The sequence below is a fragment of the Protopterus annectens genome, chromosome 8.part0, assembly GCF_019279795.1.
Source record: "Protopterus annectens isolate FY-2018-M chromosome 8.part0, PAN1.0, whole genome shotgun sequence".
Lineage (NCBI taxonomy): Eukaryota > Metazoa > Chordata > Ceratodontiformes > Protopteridae > Protopterus > Protopterus annectens.
In genome coordinates this window covers 1,817,188,242-1,817,206,358 of record NC_056741.1, presented here as the reverse complement: position 1 = coordinate 1,817,206,358, position 18,117 = coordinate 1,817,188,242, and the positions used below count along the sequence as shown (strand labels likewise).

General features: G+C 36.4%; 1 protein-coding gene across 1 annotated transcript in view; it reads left to right on the top strand.

The window, feature by feature from the left end:
• IL34 (interleukin 34) overlaps positions 1-18,117 on the top strand; it is an 825,440-nt gene that overhangs the window by 136,318 nt on the left and 671,005 nt on the right. The window lies entirely within an intron of this gene.

Sequence of the window (18,117 nt, the reverse complement as noted above, 5' to 3'; positions counted from 1 at the left end):
AACTATGTTGCCATCTAAAATATAACTTTTTTATTTTAATCTCCACGTTAAGTTAATTTATTCTATGTCAGAAGTTTCAAATGTTATGCACATTGTTCATTATTTGCTTCTATTGGCCAATCTATGTAAATTTCTTGGTGACATTGAATAGTTATGAATATTTTATGAGTCAAAATTTCCTGATACTTTGTCAAACTTCTAATGTCTTCTAAAGCATTAGTGTATTCTTTGCAAATTTAATTAGGCTTTTTTGCAGTTTTTCTTGTAAATTTAAAATTTCATTATCCCATTGCCTGATTTTGTTTTGACACATCCCCCCCTTTTTCATTAATAAAAAGTTTTAGGGTCACATAGGATGATAACATTAACCACTTGGTTATTATTTAAGTAAGATATTCTTCAATATGAACTTTTAAATTATTCTGGAAGTCTTTTAATTGTATCATATACGGTAACATTTTATACATAGTCTAATTCCTCAAATCCATTAACTCATCAGAAACTGAACTGTGATCTGATATGGAAGAGCTTTAAAGCTATTAATCTTATAATTTATACATTTCGTGATTTAATAAATATCTATGCATTTGAGTGCCATGAACAAATGAACAAAGTGTATATATTATTTTCTTTCTTAATTTGTAAATCTTTGAGATTATTGTTTATTAACCTTTTTATTTATTTTTTTTTTATTTATTGATTTTATATTATATAGTATATTTATTTTTTTTTTTTGCAGAGGTAATTTAGTTTAAATCTTCTATTAAAACTTGAATCAGATTTTTCCAAGCTACAGTTAAAGTCCTCTGTTACAATTTTTTGGAAAGGTATTCTTATTTTAATAACTCAAAATGTTCCCTTATTATATTTTTTCTACTCCAGGCACCCAATATAAGTTCACTAGGGTGTGTAGTTTATTGTTGCCAAGCAGATTTACAATAGAATGCATCCCTTTAGGATCATTTACGTATTACAGATTATGCCAAAAATGTTAAGTATTCTTTCATAAAGTAGCAGTGCTTCTTTTTTTTTTTTTTTCAAAAAAGGATGTAGATATGACTTCATAACCAGTATTATTTAAATAATGAACATATTTCTCAATTAAAGACTTTCTTGTAGAACAATATTCCCTTGTTTACATTTAAATACATCATTAATTACTTTCCTTTGTTACCACCATTTATACCTTTCACATAAATGGATATAATAGTCACTGTGTTCATACACAAACAAGTATAAAAAATAAAACAGTAAAAGGTTATTGAAAATATTATTTATCTTGTAGTTCACTTCTAGTTTACTCTGATATTCTACTTGTTCCTTATTTATAAATAGTTAAACACCTCTTCCTGTCTGGGAAATTGATAAAAGATGTATACAAACTTTAACCCAGAAGTCATTAGTACAGCCATTCCTAATATGCTTACCAATCTAGACAGATTATTTATTACACACTTTTTACTTACAGACATCATTATAGCACCTACTGTAAGTTTTTAAACCTAACAGCACATTTCAATGTTTGGAAGCCAGTATAATATTAAAGTCTAGACAGATTTAAAATTAATTTTTATAGTACATTTATAATGTTTATAATCAATAAATACAAAAATACCAATTCACTTTATGTAATAACTATTTCTTCTGTTAGTGACTTTAGAACAAATAACTTTTTAAAGTATAATTCATAGACACCAATAACAATAATTTTTCCAATCACCTGTATTAAAGTTAAGACTATTCTTATTATTTAGCCATAGTCTTATTCTAATTCCTATTAAAACCAGTTTTTGCAGGTAATGGTATTTTGTATAAAAAATCAGATCCTGTATATTATAAAATTAACAATATAAAGATTTCTACGGACTGCAACCTATAAAACTTTGTATATGTAAACATACATACATAAACACAAGCATACATATAAATATAGACCCATACAATAATGGCAAATATAAAATTCAAAACTTCTGCCATGGTAAATAGCTTAACTTCACCTTACTTCGTATCTTTATATTTGCAACCCACATGAACTTAAGTATTAAGTACTACTAAATTCATATTCTAGTTTAATGTTACTCATACCAACTTGTATTGTTTGACTACTGATATCAGTAATTCAAAAATGTAATAGTGTATTCATTTTCAAGTCACAGATATGCCTACCCTGTTAATTCCAATCATTCATTGTTTAAAATACTAAGCATTTAGATGATTGTATATTTTGATTTATCATTTGCTTCAACTTGGACAGCATCACCTCGTGTTTTACGTCTCTATTCCCCAATCTTTAAGTTTTATTCTTCCCTCTGCAGTATATTTCAAATAAGTGTAGCATTAGTGATTAATTATTACAAATTTCCAATAGAATCATTTAATAATATTTATATTATGTATTGAGGTTCATAAAATACAAATAAAATCCTAAAACACAATAAATGATATGTTTGCGAACAAAAATTCAAGCTAAACAGTTCAGAATATTCCTGTTTAGTTATTGTAGACATGTATTATGTATTATTTTCTGATATATTTGATAAATTAACTCTTACACTTTCTTTTAATAAACTCTATCAAAGAAAATGTTTGATAAAGCAATGTACTATGCATGTTTTATCAAATACAGCATATTTTGTGATAATATATACATACTACTTTAAAGTAACCACAGTAGTACATACTCATTAAAAAAGCATTCTAGGTTTATAGGTATATATCCTCTTAATGGATCAGATACAGAGAGATTACTATATGTAAAGCATCAATTAAATCACATCTCTAATCTTAGCATTTATTAATGTGCTACATTACACTGATAAATGTACAGCTATAAGAAATGTAATACTGACTAAGACAAACGGTTAAAAGGAAAGCATTTACCTTTACCATATAACTATGCCAGATTCACAAAAAAGGAAATGTGAAAATAAATGCAAGGGATTCCTCATGAAGTAATAAGACATAATAATTTTTTAAACTTCATATCTATTAATTAGAAGTAATTTAATGTTGCTCAAATGTTTTAAGTAAATCTGGATAATTTACCTTTGAACTCCAGTTACGCTTATGTCATGATGCTTGCTGCACTGATCTGTTGTATCACACTAACTGTTTGTTCTGACAATGTTCTGTGATGATTTACAAATATATGAAGTAAGAATTATTTTTTATTTCCTCATCTCTTCACATAACTGATGCATATCATGTTTAATCATGTTATATCGCCACATGTATGACTGAAATTTTAATTCAATGCCATTGAAATTTTGTTAAACATCAACTATCAACTAAACAACTCTCCCAAATAGCAGCACCACAAAACCAGATTAAAACAATTCCAACACCAAAATTAAAAAAAAAAAAATAAAAACACGAGAGACAAGAGAGAGAGAGAGAGAGAGAGAGAGAGAGAGAGAGAGAGACCAAGCAGTGCTCCAGAAGTGTCATTGCAATAGAGAATAATGCTTCATACCATACCAGAAATGTCTAATATCACAATGAAAAAGCCCCTTTAGCCAATAAACACGCAAGTGTTTCATATATAATATAGGGTGCAGTAATAACCAAATTCATCACAGTTCAAACAAATGACCAAAGAAAAAGAGCAAAAATTAGGAGAAAGTTCATGCTGTCCTATTTAACTCTAATAAGTGAATTTCAGATAACTATAGTCTAATAATTATAAGTGCCATTTTAAAATGTAATTAGAGACATGCATAAGAAGTAATAAATATTATTATTGTCTTTTACAATATAACAAGTAAGGGGGTTAAGAAACCATACTTGTAATGCATTTAGCTTTGATTTTCCATTCTACTATTCATCCCTTTATTGCATATTACATTTAAAATTATCCTCCTACCATATAGATTAAAATTTGCTAAGTGAATTATGCACAGTAGTCAAATAAGAAAACAATTCAGTTTTTCTGGTAATGCAATTTGCTTTTTAATTTCTTATTTTTTATGGAAATTTTCCAAGTGTTGTGTTTTTTTTTTTCACTTTGCCTTTTAAGAGATAGGGCACACCAATCCATATATTCAGTTTAACTCTTATTTGTTTGGATACACGAAGAAGCTTCTTACAGTGATTCAAAAACTATCATTACCTCAGACAGAATTATTTTAATCCTGAATGGGAATAGTAAATTAACTTTAATTCCATTTTTATTTAGTTCCTTTGATCAAGGGAAGGTATGCTTTCCTTCTACTTATTACCTTTGTGGAGTAGTCATTATCAAACCTAATCTGATTTCCTCTGTTTTGATAGGAGGATTAGATCAGAAAGCTTTTAATGTTAAGTCCTTTTCCAAACTAGTTGTAAACTTAACAGTAATGGAATGTGTAGGCGCATTTTCTCTTTTTGAAACAGGAACCAGAAATGTGTGAGCGCTTTCAATTCTGAATGAAACTGCTTCTGATGCATTTAGATTCGTAGGTTCATAGGTGTTTACTAGGCTAACGACCACAAGGGCCTTTGTAAGCCTAGCCATGCATCCCAAATCTCTGACAGGTTCTGACACCCTTGATAAGTGTAAGCATGGGCTTGAGAGATGAACCATTTACAGGTTACCTGTTTGCATTAGAGACATAGGTGCCAAAACAGGGATGAATTTCCAGCTTCCCATCCAATTGTCCAAGTTCCACTTGAACTGGGTTAGGGAGGAACTCTGCTTCACATGGATGGGGAGCCTGTTCCATAGATGGGGTAGTCTCTGGGATACATACCTATCGCTCCAGCAGGTCTTATTTATATCACAGGCAAGGTTTAAGTCTTTAGAATGGGTAATTCTGGTACTGTTTGTTTTGTGGATATGCACGAGATTCATCAAAGTAGGGTCTGACAATGCCTTGTATGCCAGGAATAGATCTTCCCTCAAAAGCATGTAGGAGACAGAATACAAGGATAGGGCCTTGAGGTAGTCAGCATATGACATATTACTTATGCCCTGTATTCTTTTAGTTAGGAGTGAGGAACCTCTGTGGACATTCCAGTTGTTGGATATGCCTGGTTAGGTACATACCAAATCTGGCATTGTACTCCATAATAGGTCTGATGAATGCCAAATACAGTGGAACAATGACTTCCTTGGACTTAGATGCCATATCTTTGTTTATAAGTTGCGCAACACAGAATGATTTCTTCACCACTGTAGACACGTGATGATCAAAGGCTAGATTACTATCTATGTGTGCCCCTAAGTCCCTGATTACTGGGTCAGTTCTAAGGGGTGTGTTGTCAATATGATAGTTATCAGGGATGGATGACTTCGCAAAGGATACTTTTATGCATTTCTTGGCATTTAGTTTTTGCCCATGGCTCTGACACCAGTTGTTTGTCTGTGTCAGCCCTTCTTAACATTTGTGTCTGTGTGAGATTCAATGACAGCTCCCAATTTGCAATCATCTGCAGATTTAGTCAGCCAGAGACCACTGACATTGGCCTTGACTTCTGAGAAGTAAATGCCAAAAAGGAGCAGTCCAAGGACTGATCCCTGAGGGACTTCACTGGTGACTGGTCTCTGTGTAGAGGTGGACTTCCCAATTCTAACTTCCTGGGTCCTGTCTGTGAGCCAGTTGGCTATCCACTGGGTGACATACAGGTTTGTACCTAACCTCTTGACTTTGTCAACAATGTCCGAGTTGGTTATTGCATCAAATGCCTTGGCCAGGTCAAGGTAGGCAGTGTGAACAATTTTGCCCTCATCCATTGCTTTGGTGACCTTCTCAAAGAATTCCACCAGGTTAAGTAGTCCAGTGTCTGGAGGTTTACTATATCTCTATTGATCATCTCCATGATCTTTCCAACGCTTTACATATAAGACTAGTGAGACTTATGGGTCTGTGGTTTCCAAGGTCTCTAGATGGCCCACCTTTGTGCAGAGGGATTACTGTTGCCTTTCTCCATTCATGAGGCACGAAGCCTGTTTGGAGGCTATAGTTAAATAGGAATTCCAAAGATCCTGACAGGTCATGTTTCATGCTATTTAGAAGGCATCCTGGGATATTGTCTGGGCCCAATGATGCAGTGTTCTTGGTCTTAGAGAGAGCATTAAGGACCTGTTCCCTAGTGATAGTAGTGGGAGTTATATTTGATGATATTTCCTGAGAGAATGTTGAGGGAGCGAGAGGAGGAAAGTCGGAGCTGAATTTATCAGCCAGGTGGTTTGCTATATCTTGCGTCTCAGTATAGGTGACTCCATTTACAATGAGCTCTGCACACAATTGTGTATTGCCTTTGAGGTTGCAGACACAGTTAAAAAATGCTTTGGGTTGTCCTTGGCCTGGGATGCCAAACATACCTCATATTTGGCGTTGGCAGACTTTATTTGTCCTATGAGTTGTTTGTTTAGTTTGATGAGAGTGCTTTTATCCTGCTGGGTGCTGCACCTCCTAATTTTTGCCATGATTTTCTTCTTTCTGTTTTACAGCCTACTGATGTGATTCCACCAGGGCGGCTTGTTTTTTGAGTTAGTTCTGTACTTCTTCCTAGTGGGTACAGCTGCCTCTATGCAGCTATTAACATGCTTGTACAGGTTTCTGTGAACATTTCTGCATACACAGAAGTGTTCTCATGGTTTATAGTGGCTTACAATTTTGCCAGGTTCTCACTTAATAGCAGGAGGTTAGCCTTAGAATAATTCCTGAATATTCCTGGTTTAGGTGCAGGATCAGGTTTTATTTTTCTTCAAAGGAGACCATTTTATGGTCTGACCTTACCAGTGAGGGCATTACAGTAGGGGGTGTGCAGCACTCTCCCATATTAGTGAGGATTGAATCCAGTATGGTTGCACCCTTGGTTGGTGTATTGACTATCTGGTCCAGGGAGTTTGTGTTTACAAAATCCATGAATCTCTGTGCATGTACATTTGATGTCATATTGGATTACCAGTTAATAGTGGGGTAATTAAATTCACCCATGAGTATGGTATTGGGTTGAATGGTTATTGTTTCTACTAAGTTTAAATACATGGTATGGGTTTCTTGGGTCATAGAAAGGGACCTGTAGCTTGCAAGGAAGTAGTATTGGATTTTACCTATGGTGATTTGAACATGGAGCAGCTCAAGTGCATTGTCCCGTTTGACCCGCCTTGAAGTATATTTATTTCTGATGTAACTAGAGACACCTCCACCTTTAGCCCCTGCCTGTGAACAGCAGCGGCCTTAGGTCAGCTGGTGCCCTAGGCAAAAGGGCTCCACAGTGCCCCCCCACACCATCCAGGTGCCCCCAACCTGGTCTACCTAAACCACATAAATACTGGAAAAGTGTCCCTGCTACAGCGGTGCCCTAGGCGGTCGCCTAGTTGGCCTATGCCTAAGGCCGGCCATGCCTGTGAAGTAGCTGGTCTAAATGTGTGGAAGGCATTATAACCTTGCACTGTTGGTGTACTGTCCACGGCTTTAAACCATGTCTCAGAGACCGCACAGACATCAGCATTCTCTAGGGTAAAGAGCGCTTCCAGGGAGTGGAGTTTTTTGTTTAGGCTCCTAGCATTGTGCAGTAATACCTTTAGATTTTCTTGGTTTTGATTTGCTATGTCAGAAGTACTTTCAGTTTGGTATTGCCTAAAAAAGGCACTATGGGGGAAGACAATATTTTAGCTAATATTCAAAAGCCTAGAGGGGAAAGGTGCAGATCATCCCTGGCAAAGCAGCATGGCCTGTTGACAATCTCATTCCATGCTGACAAATATTGCACTCCCTTAGAATGACACCAGAAACTAAGCCAATTATTAAAGTTAGTCATCTTTTGTTCATATTGTGGCATCATCCTTGGAGAAGGTAAATGCTGCTCAATACTAGGCTCATACCAGCTTGAGACTCATATTCAGAGAGCTCTATGATGTCTCTTTTTATACAGTGTAGGGAGGTATGTCTCAGGTCATTTACTCCCACATGGACTATGACTGATTCATATTGGTAGTTGTGGTCCAATGACCTGAGTGCATGCGTAATGTGGCAGATCCTAGTCCCTGATAAGCAACTGACTGCAACTTTCTCCTTACTCAGCCTGGTGAGAGGGACATCAGCGTGTCTCACGATGGAGTCTCCAACGACTAGAATGTTGGATTGTGTGGTGACTTGCCTTATGGGCTTAGAGGTAGAGTCTCCATGAGATGTAGCTCTATGTGATGATGTGGGTGTTGTTTTGAAACAGTGCTTATGGGGCTGTGAGGGTATTTCTTATGTGCACTTTGTCTAGGAGGTCTTTGTGGTTTAGGAAGGTTACATGTAAGTGCCTCAGTATATGTGGATCTATATGTCTACTTTGAATTGTGCTTGAAGGGCACAGCATGTGTACTGCTGGCAACCTTATTGATATTAGGAGTATTTTTATATGAGAGTTTTGCTTCCAGTGATGTTGTATAAATACATCTCTCACATACCATATCAGTTTGTTTGAGAATTAATTGGTTGTCAGTAAACATGAGGCAATTTCTACATTGCCTCAGGATGCCCATATCCACCAAGGTGGTAACAGAGACAGCAGGAAAGTTCATATTATATGGCAACATAACCTTTTTTATTGATTAGACAGTTGGAGTAAGAATATCACTGTCAGGCACATCCGGTTTGCAACTATGTGGACAGTGCTTGTCACTGCAAACTAGTTGTCCCGTGTGCAACAAAATATTGGAGAAATTTCAATTGTGCTTTTACAGGAAAAATGTCACTCAAGGTGTCTAAGTCTGTAAAGAGCACTGCCAAACACTTGAGGGGAAACAAATATGTAGACTCTGAAATTTTAAGTTCTTGCGTAACCATGATGTTAAAACATTTTATCATATTGTTTTCATTATATTTTTCTGCTATTCCATATATTCTTGTATTATTCCTCCTAGGTATGTTCTCCATATCATCCACTTTTTCTAATAACCAGTTATTTTGCTTCAGTAGAAATTCAATTTGTGATTGTTCTTCTAATGGTCTTCCTTCATGTTCATTAATTGCTTCTTCTATACTGGAGATTTTTTTCACTTTATTGTTTTTATAAGAATGGTTAAAGAGTCTTCTTTTACATTCTTCTTCTTTAAAATGATCTATTTTAAGACTGTTTCTCCATTTTGAAAGAAATATGTTGTATACTTGCCATCAATGACTGAATTTCCTTCTTCATTGATGAGGTATATAGTTAAACACATTTTTCTTCAAATATGATACTTTTGTCTACAGATAATACAATTTAAGATGAAGTTGCAAAGCTTCAAACTGTTGCTGCTCTCACACCCCCAAGCCTTTCTGAAGACTTTTTCTTCAACTCTATTTTGTTATAGTCTGGAATTATTGTTCCTTTTCAAGTTATGTGGCTTATGAAAAGGCTTATATAATACATCCGTTTATTAAATAATAGTCTAGATGCCAAGATATACAATATATTATCTTCCAAGAGTGACTTGGGTATGCCTTTTCCAAATTTGATGGGATGTCAAAATATGCTTTTCTGAATGCTAAGAATCATTCTGGTCAATGTTTTAGATTGTTGTCTTGCCCCTAGATCTTTAATGATGGTGCTTTTATATGGTTTGGCTATTAATATTGAAAATCATTTCTTTCATTTTACCAAGTTTTACTTTTCTAAAAGTCTTTATTAACCTTACACATTGCATAGCAACATGACTACACCTTCAATTATAAAAGAGCAAGCAAATCATTATGATTTTTTTGCACAGATTATTCAGATATGATTTGTCTTTTATCATTCAATTTTATGTTACGTAGTTCAAGGAAGGCAGGACCTGAACAATCACTCCTCCAGAATTTTGTTATGCAGGTATTGTTTCTACAGAATACACTTCTTTTACAGATGTACACCCATTGACTGTAAAGGTTAAGAATGTTACTACTTCACCAAGTGTGTATGTCTGTTGACTATCTTGTAAAACCTCATTATCTTTTATTGATATACTTGTGTTACCCAGGTTGCAGTGATCAAGATATTTTGATTATCCAAGGTCCACTTCTCATTTGTTTTATATGTGAGAAGAATAATTCCAAAAGATGTGCTTCCAGGAGAGAGAGAGAGAGAGAGAGAGAGAGAGAGAGACAGACAGACACAGAGTCCTTTAGGACACCACTGGTAAACCCATTGGGATGGCTAAGCAATCCATTTCATCCTGACTTGTTTTGACCACCATTTTATTCATTGAGTTACATAGCAATTGATATTTTCAAGGATGAGCTTTTTAATGGCTTCTTCGAGATTTAATATGGTTCTTGTTAGTCAAAGGGGGTGATAGAGTTATTGTTGTGGGTGGTTTAGAGAATCCTTGCAGCTGACTGTATCTGTAGATCCAGTCAAACCTTTGAGTTGTATACTCAAGGGTATAAGCTTAGAGATTTTAATGTGGCTACAAAGCCAAGTTTCAGATGTCTCTAATATACTAGTGTTATAAAGTAGAATCCTTGACTGCAAAAAGAGAATTTAATTGCAGATAGTGTGAACAAGTCTTGAGGAACTAGGGGATTCCAGTTATCACCAAAGCGATGACAGAGTAGTGTGTTTTTTTCTGTTATCATAGAGCAAGGATTAGTGTAGATATATATATATATATATATATATATATATATATATATATATATATATATATATATATATATATATATATATATATATATATATATATATATATTTATATATATCTTTAGAAATTGATGCATACAGACTGAGTTAGAGGAGTGGAGTTTATGACATCCAGAATGTCATTTTTCCCAACTTATGCATTCTAAATTTAATTTAATGTCAAAAGCCATGGAGTATTTAAATGTTTTACATTATACTAGGGTGAGGCAACCTTAATGTAGCAGATCATGGATGGGGGTTGTGCTATGTAAAAGACTGGTGGGGGTGGTGGAGTGAAGCAGCAAAAATGATATGGTGTGACAGTGGTCTAGTGAATGAGAACCAAGCAGCCCACCATGATGAAGAAGTGAGAGATGGTATAGGGAGAGTGTTGGGAGTGAGATGGTTAGCCAGTTAGCCTAACTGTTTGATACTAGCTGAACCAATACATATATGCTAGTCTAAGTAGCACTGACATAGTGGACTGGTATGTCAACAAGGGCTTAGTAACTTAGTCTGTCTGCCACCAGATCAGCATTACTGTGTGATAAAAAAAAAACAGACAATAAGGGCAGCTGTATTCTATAGAGTTGCTAAGAAAGAAAACTTCAGGTTACAGTTGGATGCAAACACATATTAACTGCAGAAATAAGTACTAAATGAGGTCAGTAAATGAATACAGTTCACCTTTTAGCAAAAGCAAATGTCCTGAAATACGTATAACAGCAATCCTGCATTGTTGATTAGTCAAGTTTGCCACTGGTTTAGAGAGGCTTAGTGTACAGATTAACTGGGTATGGGATTCCTTTAACGCTGTACCTAACAACACTTATGACTGTGTTCAGATGGGTGCCTCTCAACTGTCTCTGACTCTGCTTCATATTTTTGCCCTTTCCTTTGTTACAGTGTTTGCTTTTTCTGGTAAATCACTAATGATTTACAGTTAATAATAACAGGCATCATAGTTTCATACTTATTGTCCAGAAAATGCATGTTGATGTAAAGTCTATTGTGTTAACGTTTAAGTGAGTTAAAAGAATAATTAAAAATTGTCCCTGATTTTTTACGTTTGCATCACCCTCACCCATTATTATTTTTGGCTTTGTCTCTGGTTCTTGAGAAAAGAAAGTTAAAAGCTATGAAAGAACCATAGGTTCTCTTTTCTTCAAGTTCGTGATGTAGTGAGACTGCAAAATACAAATGTTTTTTCACACTAAGCTGTCACAATCAACAGTTTCCTACTGATGTCAAGTGGTTAGGCTTGGCAAACAAACAGGAGCATGGAACATAGTGAAAAGCACAATGGGGAATTTAATTTTAAAAATAAATGCTTGGCTGTTGGGGGATTTAAATTTAAGTCAGAAAGAATGAATTTGGAACAGCCCTGTGAATACATTTTATGTTTGAAAAAGGAATGCTGAACGGCCCTTCCAGAGAATCATTATGTCAATAATAAGGAATGCTGACCAGCCTTAAAGGAATTTTAAGTCTGATAGAAAAAACACTCTTGCTCAGTATGGCAGCCCTTAAGGGATTTTTTTTATATTTCTGCTGTCTCTGTGTGACAAAGTTTCATGCCCAGTAATTATAAAACAGTTTTAAAAATTATTCAGGATGATCAGCAAACACTAAAACACTAAAATTAACTCAAATTTTAGACAAAAACAGCAAACCAGGTAAAGGTGACCAGATTCTAAAGGTCACAGTTCTTGGTCAGTTGATCATCATATGCATGCTTATCCTTCTAATTACATAGAAATAATAGATATGAGACCCCTGCAGCCAGTCAGAAATAAAGAAAATAAGTTACCCATATTTGTGTTGGATTTGAAAAGTATAATCCATTAGCTTTACCAGGGATTTTAAGTTACAGCTATTAAAGATAGCTACACTAAGAAACTGGTATTTTGTCAGTCGGAAATGGGTGGAAGTGAGAAAGATACTGCTTTCCTGAGATGACATTTTAGATTGCTATACCTCCTTGTGCTAAAAGAGTGGCAGTTAAAAATATTTGAATTTATTTATAAGGAAAAAGTGATCTCTGCATTCCCATCAAATTAAAGACAGCCTTCTTCAAGACTGTCTTGAGGACTGTTGAACATTTCTATAGCCATAGGCCAGACAATATCTGTTGTAGAAACCAGAAGTATGGTGAATCGGTATCATAAACACAGCAGAGGTACAGTGAATTATCAGACTCCTAGGAGACATTCAGTTGCTGCAGTTATGAACTTGCATAGAAATCATTCAGCAGAAACTTCATGTCCTTCAAGAACTTTAGCCAGCACCATTTTAGCAGCATTGGATCGAGATTGCCCATATAAAACTGCACCATAGTTTAACAGTAGAAAAATGTAAAGCTTCACAGAAAGTAGCCATTGGCATCATAATACCAGTATGCCTGGGCTATTTTCCTGAGGTGAAGTATTTACATAGGAGGTCCTTGTTTTTTTCACATTAGATGCACATACAAACTTAACATGCCATATCTTCTTTCAAACTCAGCTGTAGAAAAGATTGTACTTTGTGTGTATTATGCAACATTCAGAAGAAGTTTTGTCAACTATATATAAAGAAATCTCATTTTATCTTGTGATTTTGTAAGAGATGGTTTTGCAAACTGGAAGGTGCGAAGCTTATGTTCTGTGCTGTATCTATATGTAATATACAAGGTGATTTTTTCCATGTAGATGCACTGTAATATCATCAACTGATAAAGAAGACTGGAATCTTATATAAATATGTTGTTTGTAACCTCTCTTCACTGTAAATTGTAACTTGCTAAAAATGTACTTGATAGAGTAAAACCTGACAATGAGGGCACAGAGATCCCACCATAGCCCCAGTTCAAAGCTGGCCACCTTAATATAGCATATTATTTTATCTGGGACTGTCAGAACCCTCACTAAAATCTCTGGTGTCTTCATCCACAGGTCCTCTCTGCTTTACTCTGGTGACCAAGTTCAAAATACTGCATTTTTTTATATAACCTTGTTGTGAATCCATGATGCCTTGGGCCTTGTACCTACCTGACTGTAACATATACATTTCCTTTATAATTGACTGCCAACAGTTTTTCAAATATGTGGTCTGTAGTTTAGTGCCTCACTTGTTTCCATTTTTTTTTATTTTTGTAAAGTAGAATAATGTCCATTTTATCCAGTCTGCTGGTCTTACCCCATCTATTCTTGACACATTGTGGTCTGCATGACTGGTTCAACACAGTACAGTCTGAATTTTCAGGTGAATCACATTAGACCCCAATTCACTGTTCACCTTCAGACACAAGAATTTATTCAAAACAAACAAGTTCAGAAGAACTTGTATCAGCTGCCATTTTCTAAATGTCCAGATAATTCTCTTTTTTTCATTGCTTTGATTCTTTTTATTCATAAACACTAGCCAGAAGATCTCCTCATTATGTCTAGCTATTCTGTATCATTCCTTGTCCAACATCCATCCACTTTTGTATTGACTCGATTTTTCATGAGTAGCACATAGAAGCGTTCATCTTCCACCAGGTGATCATACTGGGGAAGATAACTGTCCTGTACTCCCTGGGACTCTTGACTATTGGCTTTTTCACTGCTGCCATGAATTTCCATTTGTCCAATTGTAGGTTTTGTGTTGGGGATTGCCCTGCTGACTGTTCTCAGTGAGGAGGATCAGGCAGTGACTTAACTTCAATGGGTTCTGACAAGGAGAGAAGTCAGCAAACCATGTTAAAGGTTCTGACAAAAATAATGTTGCAGTCTATCAGTCAGGGTATATTATAGGTCATTAAACATGAGTGTATGGCAACAACTTACCGAAGGAAGAAGAAAAAAAAAAGATTTTAAAGTTACTGGTAAATCTTGGTCATTCTAATGATTTAGAATTGTAGTTTTATGTGGTGATACTTTGCCAGGTGCCTTGAAGAAATGTGAGAGCCTTCCTTGGTCCTTTATACCATTTTACTGCCTTTTATCTTTAGTCTGTATTAGAGTCATTCCTGCAGTACCAGTTGCTACCATTTTCATATGGCATGGTCTCTGGGGACCTCAAGCTTTCCATTTTAATGTTATGTTACTGTTGTCTTTCTAACTCCCAGCCTCCCTCTTACAAGCTTAATGGCTCCCTTGTCTTCTACAGTGTGAGTCCTGCAGTATCAGTGCCACTGCCATTTTTACATGGGCCACGGTCTATGGTACTAATTTAGCAGAGTGACCCCTTGACCTCTCTGCTCTTGATTTTCATATGGTGAATAGGGTCAGCATACCTACAGCCTACAAGAACTGGCACTCATTTGGCGTGACATGAGAATCTCACTACTGATGACAGCTGAATGAATGTTTCTACTGCTGATGCCAACAACATTCAATTTTTCAGACTTCTCCTTGTGCTGTTTGTGCCAGTTTCATAATGCATGGTTGCATTCTCTTTAAATATATTCTAAGAAGTTTTGATAAAAGGTAGATTTTGTACATTCTACTGCCATCATCCAAGCATTTGCGGGTGCATAATCCTGACTGTTCAGTGTGCAGTTAAAGTTCAGCTATGAACTGACGGAAGAATGAATAATACTTGTATTGTGAGCTCAGGAGTTGCTGTTAGGAAGCTGCCATTTTGTAGGCTATAGGAGCTGAACTAAGCTTGTCGCTGGCATTTTGATAGTTGTTTGGGCAGACATTTTGCTTTTTAAATAAACTTTGGCACCAGATGAACAATGATCTTTCTGAAGGTTGATCCTTGGTAGGGGTTGGAGCAAGACAAAATAACCAAGTGGCATCATTTGTGGTCTTGAGGCAGCTTGAACACTGTGGGAGTAATATTGAAAGCTACCTCTTTAAGTCTAGCTGTTGGTGTTCTGTCTTTTACCCTCTTGTGTTCAAAACACTCTTACTTTAAGATCTTTCAGAATCATATGAAGCTAAAGGCTATTAAGTCTTGTAACAATTATGCCTTGCTATTTCCCACCCTAGACTGTACCTCCCTTCAAAAGTATGGCTATGTCAGTCATGAACAACTTATGATAACTTCCACAAACCAAGTAACCAGAAGGGAGGACGAACAGCCAAGTTCACTCACAAATGCTAAATTTATTAAAGCTTGAATACAGTAAACTTCAGTGAACCACAACTGAGTACTTTCATCCCTTCTTAGGGACTTCTTCAGAAGTAGGTGTAGTGCTCTTGTTCTGGTATTTTTGTGATTGTTTTTCTTGTGAAGGTGCAAGAGACTTCTTCGTTAATGATTAATCAGAAGGCAAGGCATAGATGTCCTCTGATGAGCCTGTAAGCCACAAAAAAGAGGGACTGTGTTTCTTGCCTTTTTCTGGTAGATCAGGGTTTTTAAGACTGATTTAAAAGGTTCATAGGTGATTACTAGGCCAATGACTGCAGGGGCCTTTTATGCCTACTCATGCTTCTCAAATGTATCTGGCAAGTTTTGATACCCTAGGGGTTATTTTAAGGAGTATATGTAGACTGGGACATGGGTGGTCAAGTACTTAAAGGCTGCCTCTGTCTAAGAGATATAGGTGCCAGACCAGTAGTAAACTTCTGATTTCCCCATCCACTGGTCTAAATTAAGCTTGAACTGGGTTAGGAGAAGAACTCTGCTGCACATGAATGGGAAGTCTGTTCAGGGAAGGGTTAGTCTCTGAGATACATACCTGTCCTTCCAACGTGTCCTATATATGTTGCAAATGAGGTTTAGGTCCTTAGTCTGGGTAATTTGGATGCTATTTGTTTTGCGGATCTGCATCCGGTCCATCAGAGTGGGATCAGAGGATGCTTTGCAGCCAGGCCATAGATCATCTTTCTGCAGTCTGTAAGAGACCGAGTACAGGGTTATGCTTTTGAGGTAGTCCACTTATGACTGGTTGTTTATGCCCTACATTCTCTTTGTGAGAAACTTCTGTGAATACTTCAGTTGTTGCATATGCCCTTTCAGGTACCTACCAAAAGGGGGATTGTACTCAGTGATTGGTGTGATGTGGGCAGAGTACAGTGGAACAATGATATCCATAGACTTATAAGCAAGAGGATGTAAGTTTAAGTTACAAAACCTAGAATGATTTCCTTACTACCATAGACACAGGATTGTAAAAGGCCAGGTTACTATCTATATGCATTCCAGAATCCCTGACCACTAGGTACGCTCATAGGGGTGTATTATCAGTGTGGTAGTTTCCAGGAGTAGCCATCTTCCCAATGGATAATGTTATGCATTTCTTGGCATTGAGTTCTAGACCATGGCTCTGGCACCAGTTGGTTTGTATCAGGCCTTTGTGGAAAGTATTTGTGTCTTTGGGGGTTCTGTGGCTGCACCTAGTTTGCAATCGACAAACCTGGTCAGCCAGAGGCCCATGATGTTGGTCTTGACTTTAGAGAAGTAGATGATAAAAAGGAATGGCCTAAGTACTGACCTTTAATGAACTCCACTAGTGATGGGCATTTTTGTGGAGGCAGACTCCACTATTTTAACTTCTTGGGTCCTATCTTTGAGCCAGCTTGCTATCTGGCAGGTGACAATAGGGATTTATTCCTAATTTTGTGAGTTTGTCTACAATGCCTGAGTGAGGTATTGTGTTGAAATATTATTGTTCTTAAAATATTCTGTAATAATTTGGAGCTTTATTCCTGGGGCCTCCTCTGAAAATGGGCTTCTACAAAGTTGAACTTTAATGGTAATCAATCAATCAATGAAAATGCTTTGACCAGTCCAAGGTTTGCAGTAAGCACCATTTTGCCCAAATCCTTTTCAAGTCCACCCCGTTGAGTAGGTGTGACCTGCCCTTGACAAAGCCAAAGTAGGTTGGATGCAGTGTCTAAAGGTTTCTTATGTCACTGTTTATCATTTCCATGATTGTTTCCAGGGCTTTGCATATGCGACTAGCTGGATCCCCATTGGATGATCGAGTTTTCAGAAACTCGAAATTCATATGGTCTCAACCATATTAATTTTAAGTTTCTGAAAACTCAATCATCTGATAGGGATCTGACTAATCAGACTTTCATGTCTGTAGTTACCCTGTCCATTGATGGCCCACCCTTGTACAGAGGGATGAAAGTTGCAGTCCTCCATTCACTTGGCAAGAAACCTGTATGAATGCTACACTTAAAATGGTCATTCTAATGGTCCTGACAGATTGTGTCTTATGCTATTATGGACACATACTTGGATATTATCAGGGCCCTCCTATGTAGTGTTCTTGGCCTTAGAGAGTGCATTAAAGACCTATTCCTTAGTGACAGTTGGGGGAGTTATTGTTGCTAGTATTTCCTGAGATGTTGGGGGGGGGGGTGATAAAATTGGAGCAAAATTTGTCAGCCAGTTGGATTTAATATATCTTCCAACTCATTATAGGTGACACCATTTACAATTAGTTTGACGCATTGTTGTGGTTGCATATATAAGTTACAAATGACTTGTGATTGTCCTTGGCCTAGGAGGCTATTTTTACCTCAAATTTGGCTTTGGCAGATTTGATTAACCCCCAGGGCTTGCTTGTTTAGACTGGTGAGGGAATTTTTACCCTGCTGGGCACTGCGCTTTCTAATTTTTGCCATGATT